Source organism: Mustela erminea, chromosome 4, assembly GCF_009829155.1.
Source record: "Mustela erminea isolate mMusErm1 chromosome 4, mMusErm1.Pri, whole genome shotgun sequence".
Taxonomy (NCBI): domain Eukaryota; kingdom Metazoa; phylum Chordata; class Mammalia; order Carnivora; family Mustelidae; genus Mustela; species Mustela erminea.
Genome location: NC_045617.1, coordinates 77,736,030 through 77,751,368, shown reverse-complemented (window position 1 = coordinate 77,751,368; position 15,339 = coordinate 77,736,030). Strand labels below are relative to the sequence as shown.

Here is a 15,339-nt window from a genome sequence, read left to right as displayed (position 1 = left end):
GAACAGTGCAAACCATATGGGAAGCTACGTACCGGAACAAGTTAAAAGATATCCATTTTGGATTTTAAATTTCTTTCACAGTGATAAAGTATGCATCCAGGCAGCTCCGAGTTTGAAAAATACCTCATGCACCTTGACATTCAACAGATATTTATTTTATTCCTCCTACCATGTACAAAATGTTGTGCAAGAGGAATGAGTCACAGCCGATGTCCTCAAAAGGCTTTAAAAATTGTGTGAGGTGGAGATGGGAAGGCAGTAATCAGAAATTTGTAAGTTCAATAATGGAGATACACCAGAGTGTTTCAGAGCACAGGGGAGCGAGCATACTAGCCCAAAGGGCATAGAAGTCTTCTGGGATGGGGTGCCCAAGTTAACCCTGAATGGGAGAATGTGTGCTAGCCAAGGGATAGGGAGGGGATCACGGGCAAAGGATCTCAGTCACAAGGGCAGTATAAATAAGGCAAAGAGGTGCCATTCATTGGGTATGACCTCAGAGCTTTAGGATTAATGCAGGTTGAGCATGGGTGAAAATGAAGGAGAGGTGGAGTGGGGCCAGCTCCTGGAGGGCACCATACATTCTGTGAAAGGGCTTGGATTTGATCCTGTAGGTGATGAGAAGGCTGTGAAGGATTAATTAGAGAATGGCCATGAGCACATTTACTTTGAAATAATTCCATCTGACATCTGAGTAAAGAATGGATTTGCAGGAAGCAAGAATGCATAAGAGAAGAGTCATTTAGGATGTCATTGCAATAGTCCAAGAAGAGTAAATGGCAGGCTGGCCGAAGGTGGTAGGAATGTGGTGGAGGGAATTTGCAAAGTGCCCTCTTGCTTTCAATGGCTAGTGTGAATACAGATGGTTCATGCTCCTATTATTTTTCATCCTTCTTGTGTCAGGTGCTCAACCCTGGGATACAGGGCCCATTTTGTGAACAGAAATTATATGTGCATTGTTTATCATTGTTTTTAGGAGCAAGATTGTTGAATTCCTTTCGCATGGTCCCCATTTGGGTAGTGGAATATTGGTACAATGCCTCAGGGCACTTAAGAAAGATTTAAAAATTTTTCTACAGTCCTATTCCAAAAGTATAATAGGTTTCTATAGTTTCCCAAAGGTGTAGCCATGCCAAATATTTTCTTACATTTTTCTGTGCCTATAAGTGTTTGTTGTAATGGACAGTCACTTTTAGATGATGACCTTCTCAAGTTGACATTAATCCCTAACAGCACTCATGCAGTAATTATCCACTGCATTTTGTAGCTGGCAATTCTAGGTACTAACACCTGTTACTTGAGAGGAAGGCCTTTTGACTGTTAACAGAAAATTTTATTGTAGAATTAGAGGCGTTGCTTTTCTTAAGAAAGTCAAGTCATGGTGTTTACCAGTTGTAACTCTATAAAAACAAAATGATTAGAATTTGTTAATGTAAGGGCACCTGCATTAATGTATGGGCTCAGTTGTTTAAGTGTCTACTGTCAGCTCAGGTCATGATCCCAGGATCCTGGGATGGAGCCCCACGTCAGGCTCCTAGCTTTGTTGGGAGTCTTCTTCTCTCTCTGTCCCTTCCCTGATCATGCTTGCTTGCTCTCTCTCTCTCTCTTTCTCAAATAAATAAAGTCTTTTTTAAAAATACATAAAATTTGTTAATATAACTGAATTTGTTTCTTTTCTGATACTTAATAGTTTTTTTTTTTAAATTAATTTACAGGAAAGAAAGTTTATCAGAGTTTCTTCCTAAACCTCTTAGAGATAACAGCATATTTTAATCAGAGACTTGTAAGTATCCTTTTATTCTTTATTTAGAAAATTAGATATTGATTTTGTGGAAGAATTGGCTCCTTCAAGAATACTCTTGACAGGATATGGCTAAATAATCTGAGTTGGCATGCAAAATTTGAGTGAGAGTAAAACACACAGAAAATCACCTCTCAAAACCCAAAACAAAGAAATCAAAACTGCTGTTAGAAAACCATCAAATCTATCTATAACTTGTGAACGTTTGACTTATTTTTTGGCAATTTCTCTGTCTTGATGTCACTGTCATTACTTTTTTCCCCTTTGTGAAAATATCTGTGTGTCTGCGTATTTTAGGAAGTCTGTAACATCAATGAGAAGGAAGAGGAAAAGGGTAGGGTGTGAACACAGGAAAGGGAAGAATTTGTATTCTGTAAAAAGTTACATGGCTTTGGGGCACCTGGGTGGCTCAGTCATTAAGTGGCTGCCTTTGGTTCAGGTCATGATCCCAGAGTCCTGGGATGGAGGCCCATATTGAGCTCCCTGCTCGGCGGGAAGCCTGCTTCTCCCTCTCCCGCTCCTCCTGCTTGTGTTCCCTCTCTTGCTGTCTCTCTCTCTCTCTCTCTCTGTCAAATAAATTAAAAAAAAAAGAAAAAAAGTTACATGGCTTTGGACGACTTTGTATTTTCCAGTCACACTTTCAGGGAAATTTTGTACAAAATCAGACCTACGTCTCCTAATAGCTAAGGTTCAGTCACTTTCATCATATTTTTGAAGGGTCTGTTACTCTGCTAGATGCAAAACTGGCCAACTCAGGAACAGGGAACTGGGGACACCCTTCCTGCTTCAATTTAGCAAGAGGCCAAGACAAGCATATCTTTTCACAAGCAGGTATTTTATCAGATAAACTGAGAAGACTCAATGAGAAGAAGAAAAATCTTTGTCTTAAAACTATATCTGTAGCAACAGCATTTAATATTTTGTTCCCTGAAAGACATTTGACATCTCATGTAGTCCTCTTCTAGCACTAAGACAAATAATCGTCATACTGAGTTGAAGAGCAGAGTCTAGGGCCCGTTTAGTAAACACAGACAATGAAGCAGTCAGTAGCTAAAGTCTGGAGCTGAGAGGTTCTTCACTGGTGGTAAGAGATTAGCATACTTCTGGGCTTCTCAACTGTAAATATTTGTGTTGACTAGAGTTGATGACTACCTTAGATCATTTTATGATTCTAGGACATCCTTGAAACTTTGTTGCTTAGTAGTTAATAGTCATTTTATCTTGGGTAATCTATGCTTATTACACTGACTTTAACATGTGTGTAGTAGCTAATAAAACCAGCCAGCAGGAACAGAGAGATATTTCTAGCTTGCTTCATCAGATAAGATCTCAACAAATTTTTTAATTAGAAGGTGTACTGAAATCTTAATTACACACGCTGTCACAATATAGGTGGTTTCCTACCTACGTGACATTAATTTTTAGTTCCAATGCATCCATATTTTAATCTTGTGTGTTTGAGGAAGTTACCTGGATTCTCTAATGCTTCAATTTATCAGTAAAATGAAACTAAAAAATGCTTATTTTATAGGCTTGCCTGGGGATTAAGTAAAATGATAAAACAGTATAATATAAATAATAATACTGAAATAAACTACTACAATCATAATTTCCTATCTTTATTATATTGTTTCATAGACTTTGAGGTTTTGCCCACATAATGATTTCATTTGTCCGAGTATATAAACTATTTATAAAATCACTGAAAGAATTGTGAGAATGGAGATTTCTGGCCACATTCCCAGATATTTTTAACAAGTATCTCAGATAATGCACATGAAATTGACCTACAGGCCACCCTGTGAGAAACACAAATTTTCTCTTAAAAATAAGCCTCAGAGTAGTTGATTTATCAAATCACAAGTGAACTTTGTGCAAAATATATATTCTTAGGGCTCCATCTTGGAGATTCCAATTTGGCAGATCTGGAGCAAGGCTTTGCAACTTTTCAATAACTTGCCATGCCGATTTTTATATTTGCAAACCACTGTTCTACAGCCTCACCATATTCTAACTTTTGATTGATAAAGCTTATAGTTGTGCTTACCATACGTAGAAGAGGGGATATCATTATGGGTCAATGCTTCACCTAGTCTGGTTCAAGTTCCAGGAGTGAAGGGATGAGCGTGGATGTCTGCATTTGCATACATGAACAAGGCTGACAGTTTTATTTACCTTGGTTGTGTAGCTGCTTTAAGTAAATCAAGTCAAGCCCATAAATTGTGGAACCCCTGAATGAGAAAGAACTTTTGGAGACCACCTAGTTTGAACCTGTGTTTCATGGGAAGAGGACAGTGGGGCTCCGAGGTCTACCGAAGGCCAGAGGACAAGACCAAACTGACACTTGGATTTCTGTTCCCAGCTCGGTTCCATTTCCACTGCAGTTGGTTGACTTTGATTCTGTCATTTCAGTGAGGTGCAGCCTGTGAAACCAGCTACTATTGTGCTGGCTGTGGGCTTCCCGGCAGGCATAGAAAGTGCTGTGTGATTCAGCTTTCCTACTTAACTGTTCAGCTCTCTGAAAGTGACAGCTTCTTCCTATCTCCAGTTCTCTCTCTCGAATAACAAAGAGGCAGGAAGGCCACTGAAGGACTGAAGGTACTCCCCAGGAGAGGCAGCCTGTCCCAGCAGTGGCACCATCTTCTCAGTTGCCTTCCTGATTCTTTATCTTAGCCAGAGTCATCTGCTTTTTCTATCTTTATCTCTAGATGGCAGAGCCATCATTGCTTTTGTCTTTAATTTTACTCTTGCATCATTTTCTTTTAGCACTCTTTACATCATGTTACTTGCCCTCATTTGGACACCATTTAGTTCTGGCATGCCATTAAGTTCAACAAATATTAAATACTACTATGTTCCAAGAACAGTCTTGGGTACTTGAAATGCAAAATGAAGCTAGCATGGTCCTGATTTCAGAAGAGTTTTCAGTATCATGGGGGAGGGAATCAATATAACAAATCTGTAGGAGTGTTTGAGAGTGTTACAGTAGCCAAGGATACCATATCAGGAGAGTCAAAGAAATATTGGGAAAGGAAGTGACATCAGTCTTTTTTGAGTGAAAAAAATCATAACCCATAAGATAAATGTGCAACATTTTGCAACCACCTGAAGAGAATGTTCCTAAGGCTTAATGAAGAGAGCTAATGCCATCAGAGATGAATAAGGTGGGTGTTGGCATGATGGTGAGAAAGGGACACTGCAACGTGTAGCAGGAGACCTGGGTCTTCTGTTCACACTACCAATATCAACCTATGTGACTTGCATCAATCCAGTAAGACTTCTCTGGCCCCACTTGAGTGCTCACTGAATTCATTCAAATAATGAAATTCAAGTTATAGGCTGTCCTACATTTTTGAGATACAGTCAGGTGGAAGAAAAGTGCCTCCCAGATGAAGTGCTATCTGAGCCAAAGCCTCAGTTTTGAGCTTACCTCAATACCTCAGTTTTGAGGTATTGAATGAGTGAAGAGAAGCTTTGGAAGGAGAATGCTCCCGCCAGGAGGAACTGCATCCATCCACTGGCCTGAGTCTGGAGGTGAAGGGAGTATTTCTGAGAGCTACAAGTCCTGAGTGAGGAGCAGTTTCTTTCAGCTGCTGGACCACAGGGGAGGAGAACCAAAAGGCAAGGCTTATATATAAGCAGAATGTAGATCATGCAGGGTGTTGTTAGTCATGCTAATGAACTTGGTTACTTTTTCTTGGCTTAAGGGCAATAGTCGAAGAGCTAAGATAGTAAGATTTGCGTGGCTAGCATAAAGAGTGGAAGAGGAAAAGAAAACTGAGGCAGGATGAAGGAGATACTCCAGTCTGAAGTTGTTGGTGACCTTAACTAGGTTAGGAAAAGTGAGCAGAGAAGTTGCTCCATCAATTAAATAGCTATTTGAGAATAGAGTTTATATGACTTGATGGTCATAGAGGTGAGGGAAAAGGATGCCTGCTGGGCTTCTGGCCTGTGCAACTGGGTAAATTTTAGTCTGTTCATGGAGAAAGAAGCCCAGGGGGAGGAACCGGCTTCAAAAGGAATTCGGGAATCTCTAACATGAGGGGATGAAACCAGCTGATCTGTCCTGGGGCTCCTCATACTAACTGGCCTTCCACATGCTGAGAATATCACACACGTTGTCACACTTAGTCTTCTCAGCTGTGGGAGGTAGTATTCTGTGCTCAAAAGATGTGAAAGCTGAGGCTCAGAGAGCTTAATGCCTTGTATAAGGTCCCTTAGCTAATAAGTAGTGGAGCCAAAAGTTCAGACCGAGCTAAACCCGGTGCATTTCATTCTAAAGCACCCGCACCTTCTATTTTATCGCTCCCCTTTCCCTTTGAGCCTGATATGTGTAACTCTGTGAAAATAGGTCACTTGTAGAACACAAATAACTTTAGACTTTATGTATTGTTAAATTGAAGGCATAAACTCTACCTTCTAACCGGTCATTATCTCTCACCTGGAATACTGCAGTTGTCTCCAAACTCATCTCTTGAATCCACTCTTCTTTTCAATCTGTGCCAAAGTGATCTTTTTAAAGTTCAATTTTGATCATCGCGCTATTGCTTAAAAGATGTCAATGACTTTCCATTGCTTTTAGCATAGAACAAACCTTAACATGCCCCAATGATGTGTAGCCCCTGTTCACTGACCCACTTCATCTTGTTCCATTTTCTACCTTCTTCTCTGTACTTAGGCCATACTGGCCTTCCCTCAGCTTCTGAAGTGTGCTCTGCTCTTCTCCTCTGCATGAAATACTTGTCTTCCGTATCTGTATCAACCAGCTAGTGCCTTTTCTTCATATCTCAGCTAATCTTGTCAACGAATCAGGTTCTGATACACTCACAAAACAATTTTTTCACCTAAGACCGCAATTTGTATTTATACATGGATTTGTGTTCATTTTTTTCCCCACCCGTTAGATTCCATGAAAGTAGTTTCACAACTGTTTTGCCAGGCATATAATTGGCACTCAATAGATATTTTCTAAGCAAATTAATAAATTTACAAAAGAATGAATGCATTTCTGGATTAGTTAATTTATATTTGATTGTTTATTTGGTATATTATTTAGAATTGAAAAAAGAACATTTTCTATATTCCCATAAAATAAACTAATTTCAGTTATATATAACATTGTTTGTGTTTTTCTTTTTTTAAAGATTTTATTTATTTGACAGACAGAGAGAGGTCACAAGTAACAGACAGGCAGGCAGAGAGAGAGGGAGAAACAGGCTCCCTGCTGAGCAGAGAGCCCGATGTGGGGCTCAATCCCAGGACCCTGAGATCATGACCTGAGCTGAAGGCAGAGGCTTAACCCGCTGCGCCACTCAGGCACCCAACATTGTTTTTTAATATCTTGTTGATATAGTATTTCCCCTGGTATTATATTATAATTGTTTTTCCCTTTCTGAAGTCAATTTTCTTTTGCACAATAGATGAAGCTAATTCCAACAGCATAGTGGTAATTACTGAATTGACATTTTTTGGATTAAACCAATTAAACCAAAGCAATTAAGACTTGGAAATGGCAACTATAAAAGAACAATATGTCATCATTCAGTGTACCAATGAAGAATGGAAATGTGTTATAATTAGTTTGTAAATGTCACATCTTTATTGGACTTGCTAATTAAATGAGACTTTTCCATCCCAGCCTTGCTGAAAATAATTTGGAATTTTCAGGAGTGATATTTTATTTTTTTCACTCAAGATTGATTCTCTGCCATGTGATGATCATAGTCTAACAAATAAGGCTTGGATTAGGCCTAGTGAAGAATGCCACTAATGTGTGAGCCCTTGGCCCTCAAGTGGTGGTGGACTGTCAGTGTTCAAAATAGGCTACCAAGACTCAGGACTGAACAAATGATTGGGCTGGACTGGGATGGAATCTAGCATAAGATATTTTTGCAATGTATTCTACAGATACATTGCTGAGACCCACCCACCCCCAAATTGTCTATGAACATTGACTATGATTATCTAGCATTTGAATCTCGAAGAGCCAACTGAAGGGATTAGATTACATGAGCACCCAACAAAGTTCTTTAGCTTGAATAGCTTGTAATACTACATGGAGGAAGGGACAAATTAAAGGCAGGTGGAAGAAGGCTTATCTATTAGAGATTAAAGTTCCAGCTGTTACAGGAAATAGGTTTTTGGCCACTAGGACAACAATTTATGATATAGTCCAGCATTTACCAACATGGGGATCCTGGTCTTCTAGGATTCTACAGAATTATTAGAGGGGTCCACAAGCCATCTATGCCTCTGTGTCTAAATAAATACTGTTGTATATCATATATATTACCATTTTCTAAATATATATAGGTTATTGTTATAAAAATGAGAATTTGTGTTTCATAGAATCTTTTCATCTGTTATGTATTTTCTCAGTCAGATATCTAAAAAATGTGGTTCTTCAATCCTGAGACATCATTTTGCATTAAATCTCAATGAACAAGTTATATCTGTCATACTATGAGGTATACCAACTGTTTTTTTCTCCACACCTAGTATTTCTGAGAATCTTCAGATTCTAGGACTCCATCCTGAGTGCTATCTTCACTTTTCTCATCTGATGCTCTGGTTTCTCTGCTCACCACTTTCTACTGTTTCCCACAACTTTTTTGATGCTGCTGCCAAACTCTCTAGTTGAAATCAGACTAGGATTGTCCTCAGGGTCCTCTCTTTGTTGCCCAAAGCAAAGATATCATTAGGATGGTTGTGGTGTATAGTAAAGTTCACCTAAGACTGGAGGATAATATGAGAGAATTATAGTGCAGAGATGGGAAACTTAGTATTAGTTATTCAACATCATTACTACTAGAATCAGTTCATTATGCCCATTAATGGGAGATCCCTACTGCTTGGCTCTGTTCTTAGTGTCTAGCCTTGTTTCAGGTTTCTATCCTCCTCCTACTGGCAGTTGCCTCCCTGGGCTCTAGGCTTGAATCCCTCTCTCTGCACATAAAGAAATCACTACATGTTGTGATTTTATATCCTAGAAGTTATTATGTCATTCAGACCCTAGCATATACAATTTTAAAATTACAATAAGTAGCTGTTATTGTCTGAATATCATCCTTCCCAGGTAGGATTATCATTTAATGACCTCTACCCCAACAATCTACTCCCAAGCAAGAGGGCTTTCTAATTGAAAGGGTAAATGACTAGTTTCACAAAGTCTCAGAAGAACATAGATTGACTTCTAAGCACAGAACAGAGTTGGGATATGGAGATGTCTTTCCCTAAGAGATTTTGCAATCAGAAACCTTCCCTTACGCACATGAAGGCATAACCTTCATGGAATGGGGTAGCAAAAGGTCTACCTTCTTCTCCTACGTGCACCCAAAGGCTTGGTCTTTTCCTGTTGCAAATTACATCCACCATGTCCATAGGTGATCTGATGTTAAAAAATGGTTTTGTCCTTGAAAAAATTAGAAATCATAATTATTGTGGGATAAATATAAGCCCAGATGTCCAGTGACATGATGTCTAGACTTGATTCTGAAATTAATGAGATCTCTGTCATACCAGCAATTTGGTCTCCTTTTTCTCATCTTTGAAATCAGGATTGCTTTCTCATTAATTTAATTTTTGTTTATTATTTACTGATGACTAAACTCCTTCTGACTCCAAAATTCTCAGGTATCTCCAAGTTACTTATGGAATGTCTATTGTTTTGCTTTTCTCTGGACTGTCTTCAGTAGCATTGAGTAGCTTGGCTTTGCATCAACTCTATGAAATTGTAAAATAGAGGACACATGTGTGGCTCAGTCACTTAAGCATGGCTTAGTCAGTTAAGGGTTTACCTTTGGCTCAAGTCATGATCCCAGGAACCTGGGATGGAGCCCTGCACTAGGCTCCCTGCTCAGCTCCCTCTGCCCCCTCCCTTCTCATGCAGTCTCTCTCTCTCTCTCTCTCTCTCTCTCTCACACACACACACACACACACACACACACACACACACAAAAATAAGTAAATACAATCTTTTTTAAAAAAAGAAACTGAAAAATAGAGAAAAAAACTAGATTGCTGTGGTCAAGGTCAGAATAAACATTTGAATGCCTTGTGCAAAATGTTACATCTCGATTTTTAAAATTAGCTTATTGAAATATTTCTGTATATCCTTAAAAGCAGGAAACACACTTATTAATTTTCACCCAGCTACTGAACTTCACAGGTCATTAAAAATGTGTTATGAAAAATTAGTCACTTGTCCCCAGTTATAGATGGTGATAGAATTAGGAGTTGAATCATATGTTTCCATTACTACATTTAACTTTAAAAATAAGAGTTAACCTAAGATAATTTAAAGGAAGAGACTGTGTCAGGGTGCAGATAATATTTTAAAAATGCAATTTTAAAGAGACCAAAAATTCTACTTACATTTATAATTATTACTATGTGTATGAGAAACAAAGATGAGACTATTTCAATATATGTTCCCCAAATAAATCTTGAGGCAAATTACAGAAAGTATCAAAAGAAAAGGAAGATTATTATACTCCAAAGAGTTTACTATATGCATTAACTAGAGGCAAAATGCCCACTCAACTTGATGTTTATGGGAAAAAAAATACTCAATGAAAATATTGTTATGACTGGGCTAGCTTAAAAACACATCAAAGAAACATGATGTTTTCAGACTACAGAAAGCCTTCTGATATAGAATTTACTAGGAAACAGGTTTTGAATTTTAATTTTGGCAATTAATATTTTAAAATATGAAGACTATTTAAGTTAACAGAAGACAGGCAGCTCTGCTTTCTCTCCATGCCTCATGGATGATTTGCTGGGGAAAGTCACACACATAGGTGGGTATAAAAAAGACTCATGAACATCTGTATTGTTTTCATTATTTCCTAATGGGGCTTCTGAAAATGCCAGAATGTTCTTCTCTCCATACAATGTGATGTATGATTATTATGTGCATGATTATTGTCACCATCCTGCAGTCCCCAATATGCAAGACTTCCTGGTTTTCAGAAACCTTACTACTCTGAGGTGGAGTATGTAGCTTCGTCATCTCTTCGGAGACTCAAAGACCCAGGGACAGTCTCCTGGTGACACAAGAGTGACTTGAATAAGAACATTCCTCATTCAAATGAAACAAGAGCTATGGTGTACATACTGATTAGTTTTTCTTTAAGCTCATACTTTTTAGTGCAAGTAAAATATATTTTTAGTTTTTATCCATTTAGCTCAAAAAATTCCAAGTTTTGAAGTTGTTGCAATAAATGTACCTAGTCCATAGGTCTTGAAAGTGAAACAAATTGGTTTATAAATCCTTATAATTACAATATGCTTTAATGACTACTTTCCTGTTTAGTTTCTGGCTGCTTTTGATGAGTGATTGGAAAGCTTAGGTGGATTTAGGCAGATCTGTGTGAAGGTAAGAGGAGTTAAAGAGGAGACAGCTAAAAGCAACTTAAAACCCTAAAGATCTAGGTTCTCCTGCCTGCACTGCAAATGGAAGATAAAGGGTTTAGTCATTAGGAGAGATAACAAGACAGGGTTAGGGTAAACTGAGGCTCAAAGACATTGAGGAATCTGCCTGATGGTGTGTAATTGGTCTTGCTAAAAACACAGATGCAACTTCAGCCTCCCTGCCCCAACCTTAAACTTGGGCAGAAGATAAAATGCTGATAATTCAGAAAAGTCTTCCCCCCACTTTCCCAAATAACACTTCTTTTCTATTAACTAATTTGCAGAAGTGCCGCCATTAACAAATTGATTCTTTGGTCTAAGACTTTGGAGTTTTTCTTGTAGGGAACCACACAGCATATTTCTGTGAATGAATTAAGCAAATTTTTCCAAGAGTTGGTCTGAATAGGATAAAAAGGAAGAGGACATTGGAAGGTCTACAGTGGGGTCAGGAGAAGAGGAGAAAACTGATGAAGGAAGACTGTGAAGGGTGCAAAGCTGTTGTTCTGGGAGAGTCTGCAATTGACTAAAGGCAGTGCTGCCTGTTGTAATGAAATTGTGCTCTAAATGTGTTTTAATGTAATCATGTAATGTTTGTTTCCCTTACTTCACTGCCTTCATAGATTCATTCACAGTATTTATCCTCTTACAAACAGCTGTTGAAGCAATTCAAAAGATGGCTTCTGATTTTTTTATTCAGAAGATGCACATTTATAAATGATGCTCTCCAAATATTAGTTGAATTAAGCGAATTCTTCTTCAACCCTAGCTTTTTCTTAGTCCATTGTTTTTTGCAATCTCTTTGAAAGATCCAAAGATATCTTGGTCAATATTGTCCAGAGTGTTCTGGCTCCTCAGGCTGACTTTCCAGATAAACAATCTTTGGTGAGCGGTTGTTTTTGCTATCTTCAGTGTATCCATGTTTCCATGCTTCCTTCCTTCCTCTGCTTCCCCTGCTAGTGAAGATCTTTAAAAGTGTCTATAGTTACACTACTTTTCAGATTATTACAAATGAACTAGCTTTTTAGTATTTTCTTCGGTTATTTTAATGATGGATTTGGGAGAATTTTTCTATACTGAAATTCTTCAGCATCCTTAATCAAATATCAAAGTATAACAATGAGAAATCTGATGTGAAATTGGGGTGCAAAAGGTCTACCTTCTTTTGAACCTTCCAAGAGACATATTTTTTGGTCTTCTTCTTTCCAGAATTTAATGTGCCTTGGGTGACTCAGTCAGTTAAGTGTCTGCCTTTGGCTCCGGTCATGATCCCAGCATCCTGGGATGGAGTCCCACATTGGGCTCTTTGCTCATCAGGGTGTCTGCTTCTTCCCTGCGTCTGCCCCTCCACCCTGCTTATGTTTCTCTCTCTGTCAAATAAATAAAATCTTAAAAAAAGATAAAAAGAAATATGATGTGAAATGGATCAGAGTGTTCGGTTGACTTACAACATCCTTCTTGATTCAGAAATATTGCCAGGCCTAGAGTATAAGTGTACTAATGCTTGAAATGCCAAAGACTGCTTTCAGGTTTGATAACATAAGCTTCCTATCTGCTCAGACAGGATTTACAAATGATGTGGATTGCAAAGTCAGATTGATGTGAGGTTCATTTGGAAAGCACTCATTGAACAACTACTATCCACTGTCCACACGTAGAATGTATTTTTCTTTCCTTCCAGGAGTTATGGTCTTCTAGGGGTAAAACAAATCATCCACACAGAATGCATCATGAAAAATATATTAAACTTTATATATATATATATAAACTTAAATATATTAAACTTATTTAGAGGTGGACTTTAAGGTTGACTGTTAGAGTGAATGGTGAAAAAGCCAAGGGGATGACTAATACAGCCAAGACCATCAGTATATGTCCTAAGAGAGCAGGTCTGGAAAAATCTAGTGATTTAATTTTTAATCTGCTACAAGAAAATTTGCAATAACTTTGGAGATTGGATGAATAGATCTCTAAGGTTGTGCATATGCATTGGTATACTTTGCTAAAACAACCATTCTTTGGGGTCATACATGCTGTTAGACCCTGAAGCCTAATAGCTTATAAATAACCTCGATTCCAGTTCAGTCATTCTCAGATTTGTGTGACAGCATGAATCTCCCTGGGTGCTTACAATGCACGTGGTGTTAAACACACTGAGTTGGAGGTTCTAGTCTGTATTGTTAACTGACTACCCAGGTGAGCCTGATGGGCAGGTAAATTTGGGAATCTCTAGTTCATCTAGCATAAGATTAATTTTCGTTAAATAGGCTTTTTACCCACCCTTGCCCCCTCTCTCTATTTTTCTCCCTTCCCCCCATCAAGACTTACAAAAATAAATAAATCTTAGAAAGAGCTAATTTGCTTTAAATTTACTTTTAATCTCCAGGCTGGCATAAGTGAGATACAGTTTTCCAAGAGACCTATTTTTTGGTCGTCTTCTTTCCACAATTTAATCAAACGTTAAGGTGAAAATCTGATTCTTCTCTGTGAAGTGGCTCATAAGACAGAAGAGGAATTAATTTACACTGCCTGGTGTTAGGATGTGTTATGATTATGTTGGCAAAGCTATAAAAAGAAAGTATCCAAAGCTTATTAAAAAATTCCATGGAGGTCCCTGTTAGAGCAGATGGGTGAAGCAGAGTGCCTGATCATTTAGCAGCTACTGAGCTAAAGGATCTTTGAGCCAAGGTGTATATAGCTGGGGCAGCTTGACGAAGGTCACAAAATCATAGTTACAGCTGCCAAGGGGAAAGTTCTGAGTTGTATAGTAAAATGCATACTTGTCTTACTGTACAAAAATGACTAAACAGGGGCGCCTGGGTGGCTCTGTGGGTTAAAGCCTCTGCTTTCGGCTCGGGTCATAATCCCAGGGTTCTGGGATCGAGCCCCACATCAAGCTCTCTGCTCTTCGGGGAGCCTGCTTCCCCCTCTCTGCCTACTTGTGATCTCTCTCTCTGTCAAATAAATAATTAAAATCTTTAAAAAAAAAAGAAAAATGACTAAACAGCCTGATAAATACATTGCCAACCCTAGTCAATTATCCCAGGGAATCTAATAGTAGATTTCCTTTGTTGCATTTGTTGGGGGGTCCTCTCCTTTGTAATCATAAAATGTCTTTCCACAAAATGCCAACTAGAACCGCAAAGATAGGATACAGGAAAAATAAATAAATAAGCAATTAAATAGTCTAAAATTACCCTCCCCCCTAACAAAAAGTTTTATGGTTTTTACATAAAAGTTTATATTGACCTCTTACTATTTTCATTGAATTCTGCTACTTATGATATAAGATAAGTTGAAAAGTAAAAGTAAAAACCTGAAAATAGCAATAATTAGATTATAGAGAATATTATACCACCAGCAATAAGAATTTGCTCTCATTTTACTCTGGAAAAGAATTTTAAGACATCTGAATGTGTGTGTTCACAGATTATATAATTATACTGTATATTGTAAGTCATGTAATAGTTAATTAGAAGTATAAAGAGAACAAAAAAATTGATTTTTATTCAAAGTGCTTATTATTGCAATTATATGATCTTTATTTTTAAGATTCAAAATTGAATGGAAATTTTTATATTAGATGAATTGTTTGAAAAATATTATGAGTTTGGTCCAACACTATGGAGAATATGAAGTTCAAATCAAGAAAATATTCTTGATAAGGTGATTCATGTGAATGGTATATGGCACAGTAGGCAAATTTTAGGTGGTGTCTGTCCCTAACTTTATAATTCTGGGCATATTTCTATGCTATCTAATCTCTTCTAAACTTCTAAGGGTTGATGATTCTAGAAGGGAGGCAATAAAATGAAACGATGAAAAACCGTGTTTTGGAATCACACATAACAGGGCTTAAATCCTAATTTGGAGCAAGTTCCAAATATCTGGAAGATTCAATTTTTGGTTGTCTCGTTTGAATTATGGGTATAATTCCCACCCTATCTCACCTGACCTTGTATCTCTAACATTTGTGGTAGAGAGTAAATAAAATAATGTATATAAAGCAATCCATTATACCTAGGTAAGTAAAGGTTCAATTAAGAGTGGCTGTTTTAAAGGTGTACAGCTGATAATTAAAATAATTATTCCTTTACACTTCCTTTAATGCTTTCTATAGACATTATTTG

At 37.8% G+C, this 15,339-nt stretch overlaps 1 protein-coding gene across 2 annotated transcripts in view; it reads left to right on the top strand.

Annotated features, from left to right (window-relative positions):
* Positions 1-1,710: 1,710 nt before the first annotated feature.
* Positions 1,711-15,339, top strand: part of PKIB (cAMP-dependent protein kinase inhibitor beta) — a 43,598-nt gene continuing 29,969 nt past the window's right edge. For both annotated transcript variants that reach the window (XM_032339661.1, XM_032339662.1), the window contains exon 1: positions 1,711-1,780. The gene's annotated coding sequence lies outside the window, so the exon portion shown is untranslated. The remainder of the gene's footprint in view (positions 1,781-15,339) is intronic.